The 16916-nt window shown below is 38.8% G+C and overlaps 1 long non-coding RNA gene across 1 annotated transcript in view; it reads right to left on the minus strand.

Annotated features, from left to right (window-relative positions):
• LOC137656979 (uncharacterized) overlaps positions 1 to 13978 on the minus strand; it is a 41022-nt gene extending 27044 nt beyond the window's left edge. Inside the window, exons 1-2 of the long non-coding RNA XR_011047075.1 lie at positions 13787 to 13978; positions 202 to 352 (exon numbers count right to left, since the gene is read on the minus strand). This is a non-coding gene — a long non-coding RNA (uncharacterized lncRNA). The remainder of the gene's footprint in view (positions 1 to 201; positions 353 to 13786) is intronic.
• Between the last annotated feature and the right edge of the window lie 2938 nt (positions 13979 to 16916).

Raw genomic sequence — 16916 nt, forward strand, 5'->3', positions numbered from 1 at the left:
GTAATCTCAAGTTTTCATGAATAATAAGAGACTATTTCCCCCTCACAACTCTTAAACTTATATATTAACAGCCTATCCTAACCTTAATGTCTCAATTTGAGACTTGCCTGATCACTAAACATTGAAAAATGCTTATGCTTGTGGGTAGCTATTCATATTTACATATAGAATTCTTATGCTAATTACTTTAATAATTCTGACCTGTATTTGAGAAGATAGGGTATACTCGAATGGTATCATGTTGTACTGAACTAAATACAGTACAGGCATTTCCAAGTTGCTCTATGGGTCTTCTAAGGTTGGACACTTTAATAATTGAAATTGTCGTCACTGGGCTGCTGCTGGACGTTGCCTAAAATGTAAAATGCACAAACTTATCTTAAAACAAAATCTAAAAACAATGATATACAAATTTCCATCTAATATCTGGGATAATCTTCAATAACTTTAATGAGATCAGAGTGATCAATTGTCGGTCTCCTTATTTGAATTTTTCTTTTTAAAGGAGTCTCATGTTAATCCAAATATCTACTGTACTTCCTTTCCTACATGAATTACGGATAAGAATTACCTAGTACAAAGACCAAATATACGAGCAAGCATCCTATCTATTACATAATGGATGTTAACCCATCTAAAAAAAATGTACAACTCAAAACCTAATACTTACTGGAAAAAAATTGAGAAGATTCACCATATAAAAGAGGTCTCCCTGATTAGCTTAAGCAGATATCCCAGTAAATAATAGAGAAGTCTCTAGCACATAACTTAACTCAAATTAACCTTCTCCAAAGCAAATTAATGAATAATTTTATATTTGGCAACATAAACAAATAATATACAGTACCATGGAAAGCAGGGAGTGGGGACTCCTCCATGAATTCTTGTATGAAAATAATTTCAACTTTACTTCTACTCAAATTCTATTTCTGATTCACACATTAACAAAATGTTATTTTTATAATAAAACAAATTTTTGAATATACTTACCCGGTGATTATATAAGCTGCAACTCTGTTGCTCGACAGAAAACTCTACGTTAAAAATCCGCCAGCGATCGCTATACAGGTAGGGGGTGTACATCAACAGCGCCATCTGTCGGGCAGGTACTCAGTACTCAATGTAAACACAGAACTCAATTTTCTCCTCGGTCCACTGGGTCTCTATTGGGGAGGAAGGGAGGGTCCTTTAATATATAATCACCGGGTAAGTATATTCAAAAATTTATTTTATTATAAAAATAACATTTTTCAATATTAAACTTAGCCGGTGATTATATAAGCTGATTCACACCCAGGGGGTGGGTAGAGACCAGCAATAATTGTTTACATTATTATGAGCTAAGGATTTTTTATTTCATTTTAGCAGTTATTCAAAATAACAAACATAAAATAAATAAGTACCTGGTAAGGAAGTCGACTTGAAAAATTACTCTGCCTTTTAAAGTACGTCTTCCTTACGGAGCCTCGCGATCCTCTTAGGATGCTGAGCGACCCCTAGGAGCTGAAGTATCAAGGGTTGCAACCCATACAACAGGACCTCATCAAAACCTCTAATCTAGGCGCTTCTCAAGAAATGACTTTGACCACCCGCCAAATCAAGTAGGATGCGAAAGGCTTCTTAGCCTTCCGGACAACCCAAAAACAACAATAAAAACATTTCAAGAGAAAGATTAAAAAGGTTATGGAATTAGGAAATTGTAGTGGTTGAGCCCTCACCCACTATTGCACTCGTTGCTACGAATGGTCCCAGAGTGTAGCAGTTCTCGTAAAGAGACTGGACATTCTTAAGATAAAAAGACGCGAACACTGACTTGCTTTTCCAATAGGTTGCGTCGATTATACTTTGCAGAGATCTATTTTGTTTAAAGGCCACGGAAGTTGCGACAGCTCTAACTTCGTGTGTCCTCACCTTCAGCAAAGCTTGGTCTTCCTCATTCAGATGGGAATGAGCTTCTCGTATTAACAGTCTGATAAAATAGGATAAAGCATTCTTTGACATAGGCAAAGATGGTTTCTTAACTGAACACCATAAAGCTTCAGACGGGCCTCGTAAAGGTTTAGTTCGTTTTAAATAGAACTTAAGAGCTCTTACAGGGCATAAGACTCTTTCTAGTTCATTTCCAACCATACGATAAGTTTGGAATATCGAACGATATTGGCCAAGGCCGAGAAGGCAGCTCGTTTTGGCTAGAAAACCAAGTTGTAGAACATGCAGCCGTTTTGGATGAGAATCCGATGTTCTTGCTGAAGGCATGAATCTCACTGACTCTTTTAGCTGTGGCTAAGCATACCAGGAAAAGTGTCTTTAAGGTGAGATCTTTCAGGGAGGCTGATTGTAGCGGTTCGAACCTGTCTGACATAAGGAATCTTAGTACCACGTCTAAATTCCAACCAGGTGTAACCAAACGACGCTCCTTCGTGGTCTCAAAAGACTTAAGGAGGTCCTGTAGATCTTTATTGTTGGAAAGATCTAAGCCTCTGTGATGGAAGACTGATGCCAACATGCTTCTGTAACCCTTGATAGTGGGAGCTGAAAGAGATCGTTCTTTCCTCAGATATAAGAGGAAGTCAGCTATTTGAGTTACAGAGGTACTGGTTGAGGATACGGATACTGACTTGCACCAGTTTCGGAAGATTTCCCACTTCGATTGGTAGACTCTAAGGGTGGATGTTCTCCTTGCTCTAGCAATCGCTCTGGCTGCCTCCTTCGAAAAGCCTCTAGCTCTTGAGAGTCTTTCGATAGTCTGAAGGCAGTCAGACGAAGAGCGTGGAGGCCTTGGTGTACCTTCTTTACGTGTGGCTGACGTAGAAGGTCCACCCTTAGGGGAAGTGTTCTGGGAACGTCTACTAGCCATCGAAGTACCTCTGTGAACCATTCTCTCGCGGGCCAGAGGGGAGCAACTAGCGTCAACCTTGTCCCTTCGTGAGAGGCGAACTTCTGCAGTACCTTGTTGACAATCTTGAACGGAGGGAATGCATATAGATCTAGATGTGACCAATCTAGGAGAAAGGCATCTATATGAACTGCTGCTGGGTCCGGGATTGGAGAGCAAAATATTGGGAGCCTCTTGGTCATCGAGGTTGCGAAGAGATCTATGGTTGGCTGGCCCCAGGTGGCCCAAAGTCTCTTGCATACATCCTTGTGGAGGCTCCATTCTGTTGGAATTATTTGTCCCTTCCGACTGAGACCATCTGCCATGACATTCAAGTTGCCTTGGATGAACCTCGTTACTAGTGATATGTTTAGACCTTTTGACCAGGTGAGGAGGTCCCTTGCGATCTCGTACAACGTCAGAGAGTAGGTCCCTCCTTGCTTGGAGATGTACGCCAAAGCCGTGGTGTTGTCCAAGTTCACCTCCACCACTTTGCCTTGAAGGAGAGACCTGAAGCTTTTCCAGGCCAGACGTACTGCCAGTAGCTCCTTGCAGTTGAAATGCATTGTCCTTTGACTCGAGTTCCATATCCCCGAGCATTCCCGACCGTCTAATGTCGCACCCCAGCCTACGTCCGATGCGTCCGAGAAGAGAACATGGTTGGGAGTCTGAACAGCCAGGGGAAGACCCTCTCTTAGGTTGATATTGTCCTTTCACCAAGTCAGACAAGACTTTATCTTTTCGGAAACCGGGATCGAGACCGCTTCTAGCGTCTTGTCCTTTTTCCAGTGAAAAGCTAGATGGTATTGAAGAGGACGGAAGTGTAGTCTTCCTAGCGACACAAATTGATCCACGGATGACAGTGTCCCTACCAGACTCATCCACAGCCTGACTGAGCAGCGTTCCTTCTTCAGCATCTTCTGGATGGATAGCAGGGCTGGGGGCTGATCGTCTTGTTGTTCAGCAACGTCCTCATCAGAGGGTTCCTCATCCGAAACTGATGAGGAAACGGCAACGGAGTGGGCAACGTCTGGCTCGCTGAATCCGGTCGCACTGGTGGATGCGTGACGGAGCCGGACGCAATATCATGGAACTGCTGCACAGTCTGTGAACTGTCAACAACCATGAGTGCGCGAGGAAGCACAGCGTCAACCCGAGACTGTCTAGACCGTCTGGGTTGTGCAGTCAACACCCTACCGGGTTGCCGAGGTTGACGCACTGCGTCAAAACAAGTCACCTCTGCTGATTGTTGAACGTCCTGAACGTCAAAAACCACCTCCGAGCGTCGCTTAATGTCAACGTGCGGCTGGCAACCCACACTGGGTCGCATCGGTGGAGGAACAACCTCAACTGGCAGACGCGAGTAGGTTACCTCAGCGTCAACAGTTCTTCTCCGCATTTAAGTCCTCTATCAAGGACGCAAGCTTGGACTGCATGTCTTGCAGCAAAGCCCATTTAGGGTCTACGGGAGCAGGTGTGGCAACAGACGGGGTTAGCGACTGAGGCGGAACCGTTTACCATCCCTGAAAGCCTTGTTATGCGTGACATAATAGTACAGCAAAACTTCAAAGGCTCGACAACAGCTGTGAAGTTGACCTGTAAACAACTTGGAGCGTCTCCTGGCTAGGCGCCAGGGAGAGTCTACCAGAATTGAGAAGTCTATCTGGGCAGAGTCATGAACTCCCAAGCCGAGAACATCTCTCGTGTCATATCAGACTCTCGCTCTATAAACCAGTTTAAAAGAAGGGAAAGCAAAGGCTGTATCCCCCAAACTCCTCCTGGTGAAAAACCAGTCGCCTAGCCAACGTAACGCTCTCTAGGAGAGCGAGAGAGCACTAGCTTAAAAACAACGGCTTCAAAGTAGCTAGGTCTAGTGTAAGCTCTGACGTTTAGGCAAACGAGGAGCAGCAGTTACAAAAAGATCCGGATGAAGATCCTTAAAAAAATCATCATGATTTAATTAAAGTCCATAGGAGGCTAAGCAGCTTTAGGCTCCTCTCCATCTGACAGAATCCTCAAGGGAATATCAGTAGGAGGGAGAACAGCAACTTCCTCATCTACAGGAACCTTGTCAGATAAAAGCAGAGTCTCTCACTGGTGCATTAGTAGCGGACCAGAACGCAACGTCATGTAACTGCTCGACAGTCTGTGAACTGTCAACAACTGTACTGTCAACCACAACAGGTGCGTGAGGACGCACAGCGTCCACTCGAGACTGCTTTGACTTCCTAGACTGAGCAGTCAAAACAACTCTAGAATGCGGAGGTTGACGCACAGCGTCAAAACAAGTCAACTCCGATTGTTAGTGAACGTCTTGAACGTCAACAGAAGCATCAGCAAGTGGCCTAACGTCCAAATGCGGCTGAAAAACCACACGAGACCGCATCGAGTGTGGTTCTAAACAACCTGACTGACGTGACTAAGCTACGCCAACGTCAACAGTAAGCACAAAGGAACGTTAGGTTGGCTGAAAGCCAGGATATCGATGAGATAAACGGCTAGACTCAACGGACTAATCGGCAGAATAGTCTTCCATAAGGGAGGCAAGCATATACTGCATGTTTTGCCATACAACCCCTTAAGGATCAACGGAAATGGTTGTGGTAATAGACGAGGGTAACGTCTGTGACCGCAACACTTTGCCTACAAAAAAAAGACTCTCGGAGTCTGTGTTACGATTTTGTTAGGCGGCGAGCAGTTATCCGATGACTGCATAGGGTCAGAGCTGTCCTAATGGCTGTAACCAGGACGCTGGACCTGTCCTGAAAGGACTGACTTTCGCTTAAGGGCTCCGAAACCTTGTGACAGATTTCTTATGCGAAAAGCCTACGGATGGCGAGGAGAAACAACGTCTCTCTTGTCTTATGGTAGGGGAGATCTTGGTAAGATACACCCGATACCATAGAGGGAAAACGTCTGTTCGTTGGTCAAGGCCTCTCGAACCCATAAGTCGTTTGACATTACTTCTCCCCTGGGCTTGGGAGCTTGTAAGAGGTCCCGGACTAGGTGAACGACAGGCACGAACAGACGAACCCTCGGACGCAACACTGTAACACTTTGCGCCTCGGACGCAACACTAACACTTTGCGCATATCACTTTATCACTTCGATTTTCTGTTTTGCACTTATTTTTACCTGAAACACGCAATTCTACCCTTCATTAAAAGGTAGTAATTGCGAAATTAGTCGTATAATGCAAGCTCATAATACCAGCAAAAAACAGAAAACATATTTTAAGATAAAAAGAAAATCAGTGGCTGGGAAAGAGACTAAACACTAGTTCATAAAACTACGTTTTCAATCTCTCACCGCACATAGCCTGGGGACGAGAATAAAAACCTAAAAAAGTTTTATCCTTCCTCCCCGTACAGCGACTAGGGACGTGAGTAACACGAGAACAACGTTACCGCTTGAACGAAACGTTTTCTCTCCTCTCTCTCACTCCGTCTCTATCTCTCTCTCTTTTCTCTCTTGATTTCGCACCTAAGAGAAGAGCCCAATTATATATCGTCAAAAAAACATGTTATTTGACTAAAGGAAAAAACTGAAAGGTTTTTCAAATAAAAAGTTCATTTAAATTAGAATTTAAAACATTTAAGCTAAGAAAGAATGAACAAAACGTCAGAATCGATTTACTCTTACTGCAAAGTGAAACCGTGATACACTCTCTCTCTATCGTAACGATAGAGCCCATGTTGAACGTCCTGAACGTCAACAACTGCGTAGCATAAAAAACTAAACGTTAGTTCATCTTTGAAAACAGTACGAAGACTATCAAAGAAATTCTTTCATAAAAAATTACATTTAAAAAGTTTTAAATCCTTAGCTCTTTAAAAGCTAAAGACGATATAAAGGGCTCAACGTTGATTAACTTCGGTTTCCAAGTTAGGACCGCCTACTCTCAGGAAAGTTCTATATAAACAAAGCATTAAAAATTTATTTTTATATGTTTATAAAAAATGGAAAGTTAATCGAAGAGGCCTAATAAAGGCGGAGAGATATAAAATATATATAGCAAAATCTATAACGTGATAAGATAATTACTAAAAGCTTAAACACACTTCCGTCTAAGGGAAGGGTCGGCCATTTAAAAGTGAAAGAAAGTCCATACTCTCTTTGTCACCATAATTAAATCTATCCAAAACGAGTTCAAGTTTTAAGATGAAGATAAAACACCTGCATAGCGAAAGCTCAAAACTAGAATAGTGTACTTCACCAAATAGTTATGAAAACAAATCCAGTTAGCAACAGCGAATTAGTAGGTCTTGCTGGTAGCCCGACAGAGAGAAAATTGAGTTCTGTGTTTACATTGAGTACTGAGTACCTGCCCGACAGATGGCGCTGTTGATGTACACCCCCTACCTGTATAGCGATCGCTGGCGGATTTTTAACGTAGAGTTTTCTGTCGAGCAACAGAGTTGCAGCTTATATAATCACCGGCTAAGTTTAATATTGAAAAAAGAGGGTTAGTGGTAATCATTAGACCAAAGTAAATTAGTGGTCTCCTTGTGTCTACAGTACACAACTTGCTATGTTTGTGTTTAATATACCTGCTTTTCTAAATAAAATTTAAACTGAGAAAATGGGCTCATGAGAAAATGGGCTCATGAGTAAAAAGACTAGCGTCAATAAATGAAAAGAGTTTTATTAGTACTACTAGGCAAGCTCCAACCCTATCTTGAAATGCAGGTTGCTATAAGCTCAAAGGCTAAAACAGAAAAATTATCCCAGTGAGAAAAGGAGACGAGGAAATAATAATTAAGCTGTACTGTATATGAAAAGTAATGAATATAAAACATTTCAAGATCCATAAAAACTTTAAAATATTGTACATTTGTCATATATAAACTATGAAAAGAGACATGGCAACATGACCAACAGAAAATGCTTTGCAACAAGTTAGCACTTCTGAACTTCCAAAGATTCAACTGCCAGATTACATCATTTCACAATCTGGTGCCAGGTGTGCCAAGTAGACAAATAATGTTACTTATTTTGCAAGGAGGTACGAGCAACACTTGGTATGAGTCAGCCCAATTCTTTGGCGGGTGTGGGTTTACCACATGGGACCCATTATGGAAAAAAAAATCAAGGTAATCAAATAAATGAAAGCAATACCTTAATACGAATGGGACACTAATGTGAAAATAGTCAAGCTGGCTCCAAAATCATTTTCGACACTAGGAGAGCAAGAGTAATGCTCACAAGAGGAGGTGAGGGCTGCTTACAATCCCCTTTCACAAATTGGCTTAGCACCTTGGGAACCCAAAAGTTTTTATCCTCGCAGGAGCAAAATCAATTTAATCACATTCACCTTTTGGAGTGCTTTTGCTGTTAAAAGCAATTGTAGTCAAGTTAAAAACACTCGTCACTAAGAAAAGTATGAAAAAATCCTAGTCAAAAGTGATTACTCATTGCGGCCAAGATTAAAATGAGCTATTCTGTAATTCCCATCCTAAATAACATGAAACTGTAGGCTACAGCTAGCAATAAAAAACCCCATATCTGCAGAAAATGGGGCATCATCTCAGGATATAAGTATCAATCTTGAACTTGTTATAATTGAATCTGTTCCTTATCCAAACCAATAAATACTGAGTCATTCCTATGGCAAGGACTAAGTTTGCCAATAAAAATTACATTGCAAGATCAGTCTTCCCAAAATCACCAGCCTACACAATTTTAGCTAAAACTAAACTTGTATTTTAAACAGATTCCTCCGGTCTTTCAAGGATCCTATGCAAACCCACTAAATCTATCTGGCTAGGCTAATAAAATTCCCTAACATTTTGCTTTTCCATCTTCGGTTGATACTACTGTATTACCATTATATTAATAAATTAATAATAATAATATTGGGCAAATGTAGTTTTGTGGATTTCAGTCCCAATTTCTATGCCACAGATGACTATGTCAGCCATTGTCCTTTCACTGGAATGAATTGGCAGAATGCATACTAGTCTCCGGTAACCTAACCTAACTTAGATTGCAGTGTCCATATCTACCAAGGAACGGTAGTGATCCCCATTCGTTAACATACCAAAATTACAAAATGGGACGCGGAAAAATTAGTTTCAACCAACACCAGATTTTGGATACAGTAATATAATTTCCTACTTAATACAGAAAGTTAAGAATAAATTTAACATTTATTTTTGTTGAAAAATTAGTAATTTTAGAGATACTGTACAAGATCTCTTTAATGAACAAAAATAATCTGGTTCCACAATGAGAAATCAAGGTTTTTGAGTAGAGAAATGCATAATAAAGAAAAAAAAATTCAAATAAGGGAAGTTGTCCATCTTAACCATGCCCACCTACCCTAACCTAGGAGCTGGATTCTACTTACTTATCTACCAAGGAGAGCATCGTCACTGTGATCCTTCCTCCCTCAACCTTAATTATTACAATTGAAAACTCACAAACCATGGAATAAAAATGTACATATGGTTAGTTACTTCACTAAGTTAAATAAAATCTGGAGTTACAGAAGTGTTAGGCTGGGTACCAATTGCTTGTTTCATCTACCCGAACAGGAGCAAGCTGCGAATCAGAAAAGCTCCTGTAAAATCACTTAGGATGCAATTAAACCACCATGTTTTCTTTGGTACCGAGTTCTTAAAATAACACCAATGTTGGTCTTCTCTAAAGACTGAATGTTCACGAAGAAACCTATTCACTTTAATCACGTGTTCTACGATAAAGTTTGTGAAACTGCCTGATGATTGTAAAATACAAATACAGTACCTTCAAATGTCACATACAGCCTGTACTTGAACTGCATATGCAACTAATGCAGTTTCCTAAAATAATCGCTTAATTTTTACCCAGAGAAGTCATTGCCAAAAACAAAATTCCACCCAGAGCAACAATTACAGGTTGTGGTATTGTACAGGTGTTCATAGGATAATAATAAGGATAATAGTAATGATAAGAAAATATCTATTAATTAAATTCCGATAAATTTGAGCAAGCCTTTCCTATCAATCACCTCAGGAAGTTATTACTGTACTGTATAGCAAATTAAAAAATGTAAACACAAGATGTTGGCTGAAACTATCATAATACCGTACCTGTGATGCACGCTATGATTTGTTTGTTGTTTATGGCAAATAATTGTGATGGAAGATTATCACAGGAGCTTTACAGTGTCTTAGCATAAAACTCTATTATGAATAATATGCCAGGTCAGACAATTTACCGTTTTGAGATATACTGTACTGTGTAACTAGCATCCTATACAATTTCTGGTAGGATGGAAATACAATGAAATAGAAACCCTGTCAAGGCATCTATATACTACATAATAATAATAATAATAATAATATTTAATAATAATAATAATAATAACTATAAACAATATTCAGGCTAGAGCCACTGATAAATTGCGAGTTTCCTGGCATAAAAAATGTGAAAACAGGCACTTACCAATACACTAGTTAGTTCCCAGATTTAAGCCATCAAAACCTTGTTCTATGTCTATAATCACAGATTTAAGCTATCAAAACCTTGTTCTTAAGCTATCAAAACCTTATTCTATGTCTATAATCACAGATTTAAGCCATCAAAACCCTGTTCTATGTCTATAATCACAGATTTAAGCTATCAAAACTTTGTTCTATGTCTATAATCACAGATTTAAGCTATCAAAACCTTGTTCTATGTCTATAATCACAGATTTAAGTCATCAAAACCCTGTTCTATGTCTATAATCACAGATTTAAGCCATCAAAACCTTGTTCTATGTCTATAGTCACAGATTTAAGCCATCAAAACCTTGTTCTATGTCTATAGTCACAGATTTAAGCCATCAAAACCTTGTTCTATGTCTATAGTCACAGATTTAAGCCATCAAAACCTTGTTCTATGTCTATAATCAGGCTAACAAATCACCACTTTATGACAGTCGAAGTTGATACCTTGATCGGAATGAATAACAAGAGGAACCTAATACCTAAACTACACTCTTTTACAGACAGTTCTAGGAAGGTTTAGAGAGCAGCAGACATTGGTTGCCAAATGCATTGAAAAAGGAAGTTGAATCTTGTTTTACCAAATGACGATATGTCCTAACCTAAAGAGCCCACACTTTATCGGTTTCATTATAGAACAGTGCAATATTAGTTATGACATTGGAACACTCATGAGTAAATAGTTCTTAGCAAATAGACTATTTTGAATCCCATATATTACAGACAGAAACCTCTGTCAACGACGTTACAAATTGTAATAAAAGAGTCTTGCTTTACTCCTTTTGACATCTTAGCACAGGCTACTGGAGCCTGCTTCCACCCACTGATTCAGAATAAACACTAGTAGGTGGGGCTTCTGTAGTAAGTTACTGTACTATTTCAAATAGAATAAATAGCCCAAAGTTTCATATTCTAAACCTTTCTGTTATTTGTTTTCAATATTGGATTAAACAATGCAATTATCACGCTTATCTTATTAACCATGTTAATAATGAAAGGTTAGGTTATAAATGCGTGTTTGATATATTTGGTCTGATTATGGGAAATGGAAGACAAGATCGTGTTCAAACAGAGGCTGGATCGTGAAGCTACAACTCACCCCTTTGTCAAGGGTGTGTTGAACCCTTTGTTACATTTGTATAACTGATAATTACTGTAACGCCGAAAAACTAGGTCAAAGGACTAACGCAGAGGAAAACATATTCCACTGCCAGAATATAGGAGCAATGAGATGTTAAATAGCGAGCGAAGCAAGCATAAGGCAGAGCAAAAAAGACCATTAAATTAGCACTCTTAAGTATTTGTAATATGATTTACACTTACAAAGACTCCATAGAAAATGGAATGAAAAATAATGTCTTCCATGGGTAAATTTACAGTTTCATCCATTATGGGGAAACTGGAATAAAAATATATTTGTTGCATCAGAAATAGTGTAGTTCCAACGAATTTAACGTTTATTTTGACCGCAAACCGTCCGATTTAGAGATTTCCTATGTAATTGGAGTTAAAACAACAAGTTGTTCTAGAATGCAGAAAGACCCTACTTCATCCCAACAATTATGAAGGACACCAGGTGGGAACCGGGGTTTTGGGTGGGGGGGGGGGACGTCAAATGATATTTGCAATAAATGAATACTTATCCTTCCACCACCCCCTCCCTCTATACCCCTACCTAGCCCTACTGGGGGGGCTCCGCTCCCCCTGCGACCCCCCCCCCCTTAAGGCCACAGCGATTTTCAGGGCACTACTGAACCTAATAAACCCACCTAACCTAGGGCCCTGTACCCCTACCTAGGCCTAGCCCCTGCGACCCCCCCTTAAGGCCACGGTGATTTTTGGGACACTACCGAAACTAACACAACCACCTAACCTAGGGCCCTGTACCCCTACCTAGGCCTAGCCCCTGCGACCCCCCTCCCCTTACAGCCACTACCTAACACATCCATCAAACCAAATCCAAAGTGATGGTACTGCTGTATACATCGTTATACTATCACCATTATAATATGCTCTATAAATTAATGAAGCTTACCTTAAACTGTTGGTTCATAAAGATGTGCTGGTGCTTTGAGGAAAACGTGAAGCCGTTGCGAAGGTACCTTAACATGCAGGACAATTTTTATTTTGTAAAATTAAATTGTGTCTCTGGCACAAATCCACTAGTTTTTCAATATTTCCCGAATAAGTTACAACAAATTCATTGTAAGTTAGGAAACAGTCAGGACAAGAAGATGGAATTTCAACTTCTTGTGCAACATGAGATGACGTTCTTGCTATGGCCTTCATGTCTAAGAACGAAATGAAATGCCTGGGTAAGATAATGTATTGTCGCGCTGTGATTGGCCAAACATGTATGACGTCATAGTAGGCAGGCGCTGTGATTGGCCAAACGTGTAAGACTTTATAGTGGCCTAGTTAGTCTGCGGATTATAGTGGTTACAGGGCTCATTTAAGTAAATACAAGACACAGTCAACAATAACAATAACAACAGACTTAGAAAAAATTTGATCGTCGATATATAAAGAACTAGGCATTTGCGACAGATAATATTTTACAGAAATACTACAAAAGACTCGCTTTACTCGGGAAATATATTATTATAATAGATTTCCCATAATGGATGAAACTGTAATAATACCCTTCCATGCATTAGGAAGTCCTGGGCAATATAAACTGCAGTGTTTTAACAGTGTTTCATCACTATTACTCTGTTTTCATTAGGGTAGCCATTTATTAATTATGATGACTGGTTTTTAAAATGACTGACTAAAACAGGAAAATTTAAAAAAGTTGATTTAAAAATCATACAACTAGGCTGGTACACGGCTTATTTTCATGGTGTTTCGAACGTAATTGATGACGATTCCTAGCCGAAATCCATACCTTTTCAGTTATGGTAGTCGACCCACCATAACTCAAAAACTATGGACTTCCGCCAGATATCATTCATCAAAAACCTTAACAACTACAAAATACATTAAAATAGTCTTATTTTCTACAAATCGTTTACTGCACTGTCCTATAAGTCTACCACTTAACCTAACCCATGCTGGCATGTCATTACAGTAATAGGTAGTACCAACACGTCACTACCCATCTGTAACCTGTAAAATCTAGTATGTGGTGGTACCAGCAGCTCTACATTGGTTTTAATTCAAAATATAAAAATTAAAGACCAGTCATTCTTACAGTCAGCAGCATATATGTGGCCCTGATCTGTGGTCCGAGCTCTGGGTTTACGCCATATGGCCTAACCTTGAAAGTCTAACTTGAATATTGGCCTGTTTAGCCTAAGACACTGGGAGAAACCAAGACCCATTTTACACTTTTGACACTAAAGATATGCTTCTATGCAACTGCAGTAGTCTAATGCATAGAAAATTTATTTTTTCTCGAGCTATGGAGACAAGTAGTAGATGGTCATATTTAACATACCTCTTCTTTTCCTGAGTGGGTTGAAATTATGGTGAACTTTGTTCTGAACTGGGTCTACACGTGCAGGATGTTGATGACCTGATGTAGATTTCTAGACTGACAAAACGTTCTTCAGTTTCTTGAATGACAACTATGAAAAGTTATGGACTTAGGTACTACGGTTACCTTTACAAACACACCAAGGAAGCAGGAATGGATGTTACACTTTCTCTATCAAAGTTAATCCAACCAATTAGAGTTTTCACAAGTGCTGGTTCTCTTTTATAAATAACTGATTCCATTTATGATAAAATGTATTAATTTTTCCCACAATACGATAGAGAAGCATATGCTATTTCATTCAAAATCATTTCATCAAATGACATGAAAGTTTACTCTATTTAGTGTAGGTTTTATTATAATAACTGAGAACCCTTCTGACTCCCATCATTTATATTCAATTTAAAGGTATTATTGCCATGAAATGTTAATCTAAAAACAAATGTGAGCAAGAATAGGAATCCAGCCATGATTTAATTGAATGTAAGTAATATCAGCCGTCATGTAATTTTAAATTTTGTTTATATCCAAACTTGAAACGTTATTGAATTATAGAAAACAAAGCTACGAAACGTTTTCTTTTGAATCAAAGATAATAAAGAAAATACTGGAAAGCCCTATAGGAAAAACCTGTACGCCTAAATACCTGATCAGTGCCACCTATTGCCAATGAGCACAACTAACTACGGGCCTGCATATTCACCTTGTATTTTTTTCATATACTGTATTCGTATTAATTCATGTTTATTAGCAATAAGGTACCTACATTCTTGCCATATTAATAATTTTATTGTCTCACAATCAGAGGGGACTCTTTCTTTACACGTGCGATATGCAATAAGCTATTTATTATTGTTATTATTACACACGGCTGCGTATGTTTGATTAAAACATGGCAAATCCCGAAAAGACTTTTCACACATTTACTAAAGGCAAGGTAAAGTTTGGTCGTGTATTAAATTACCATTATCATTAGTAGCCAAGCTACAACCCTAGTTGGAAAAGCAAGATGCTATAAGCCCAAGGGCTTCAACAGGGAAAAATAGTACAGTGAGGAAAGGAGGACAGGAATAAAGGAAATAAATAAATTATGAGAACAAATTAAGCCATATATAATTTTGCAAATATGATTTACGGAATATATGGAAGACATTCTAGATCACACATCCGAAATAGAGCCTGTGCCCAAAACTAAACTAGGAGAGAAGTTAAGTGGTCGTGGTCTGGTATTGACTAGGGCTTGATTATAGGCCTAATCGTATTTCACTAATACTACGTAGTCATATCTTCAGAAGAAAAATATCTACATCTGTAAACTAAGATTTTCACGGACTTTAGAAAAATACACACATTCTACAAGTTATAATGATATATACATTTAATTTACAACCTTACCTTATCTTTGCATCGGTAAATACGAAGAAATAAAAAGTGATTTAATTGCAGTCTATTCTTAAGTGTTGGTATACAGACAGGTATTTCGTCACATATGGCGACAGCATTGTCAATAGTTTTTACAGTGAACATTGAAGACTGAAGTATACAAAATAAACAAGAACTTCAACAGCAAAGAAAAAGAAAAATATTATAGTGCACTAGCGCCATCTGTTGCCAGCGCGCCCTACTAAAGAGGAGCTTGATCACGAACATTTTAGCAATGTTTCTATATTCCCTTTATGATCTTTGCTTTGGAATCAAAATCAAATATGTGAATTGTAGTTTTGCTTTTTTATTACTGCCATCTTGTACTACTATTGTAAATCAAATTATAATTTTGTATATTTTGTAATGAGAGGGGTCGCTAGAGTTAATAAAAATCCTTAAATCCTGTGTATATTCACCAAATATCTTGGTATGCTCACACTGTATATCAAAGATGATCTTCGAGGCTTCACATGCTGGATAATGGAAGCATACCTTAAATTATAGATACACTTTGGCTACCTTGTTCTTGCATAAGCATATGATAATGAAGGCAATAGCCTTCCAAGTAAGTTACAGTGTGTTTAAGTAAGCTCAAGGTATGACGTCAGTCATTACATAATCATGCCTTTGCCGTGACTTGCATCAGGCAAGGCTATATCTGCAACCAACCGACCATACATAATTTATCGTAACAGTAATGGTGGCGAGCCTTCGTTAATTCAAAGAGCTCTTAGACTGGAATGGGAGTCTATTTATAGTGCAAACAACCTTCTTCCCCTTGTAGTAAGGGAGAAAATACACTCATGAACAATGGTACAGTTCATGATGTCATTAACGTGTAACCAATGATAGGTGTCTCACGTCATTTGCCGTCATAATTGATTGATTTGATTTTAGGTTTTCTGGCATCCTGAAATCCAAGGTCATTGACAAAAAAACTAAACTGAAATTTTATCACTCGCTACTTACGTTAAAATACACCGTACACTAAAACATCAATGGTAATCTATTTTTTGCAACCAGTCATGAGTTATGAATATCCTTGCATTCCAAATAGGCTACATATATCCTTCTTGAGGCATTGGGGTAAATGCAACAGTTGTTGATATTCTTGTAACTACTTGTAACAATTCTTCTTCGCTCAAGGGGTTAACTACTGCACTGTATTTGTTCTGTGGCTACTTTCCTCTTAGTAAGGGTAGAAGAGACTCTTTAGCTATGGTAAGCAGCTCTTCTAGGAGAAGGACACTCCAAAATCAAACCATTGTTCTCTAGTCTTGGGTAGTGCCATAGCCTCTGTACCATGGTCTTCCACTGTCTTGGGTTAGAGTTCTCTTGCTTGAGGGTACAATCAGGCACACTATTCTATTTAATTTCTCTTCCTCTTGTTTTGTTAAAGTTTTCATAGTTTATATAGGAAATATTTATTTTAATGTTACTCTTCTTAAAATATTTTATTTTTCCTTCTTTCCTTTCCTTACTGGGCTATTTTCCCTGTTGGGGCCCCTGGGCTTATAGCATTTTGCTTTTCCAGCTAGGGTTGTAGCTTAGCAAATAATAATAATAATAATACTCTGTAGCGGTAAATACTGGGCATTGTTTCAAATGATAGTCATGTATTGATTACAAAATTCAGAATAATTTAACATTTGCGTATACCACTCAT

Source organism: Palaemon carinicauda, chromosome 18 (assembly GCF_036898095.1).
Source record: "Palaemon carinicauda isolate YSFRI2023 chromosome 18, ASM3689809v2, whole genome shotgun sequence".
Lineage (NCBI taxonomy): Eukaryota > Metazoa > Arthropoda > Malacostraca > Decapoda > Palaemonidae > Palaemon > Palaemon carinicauda.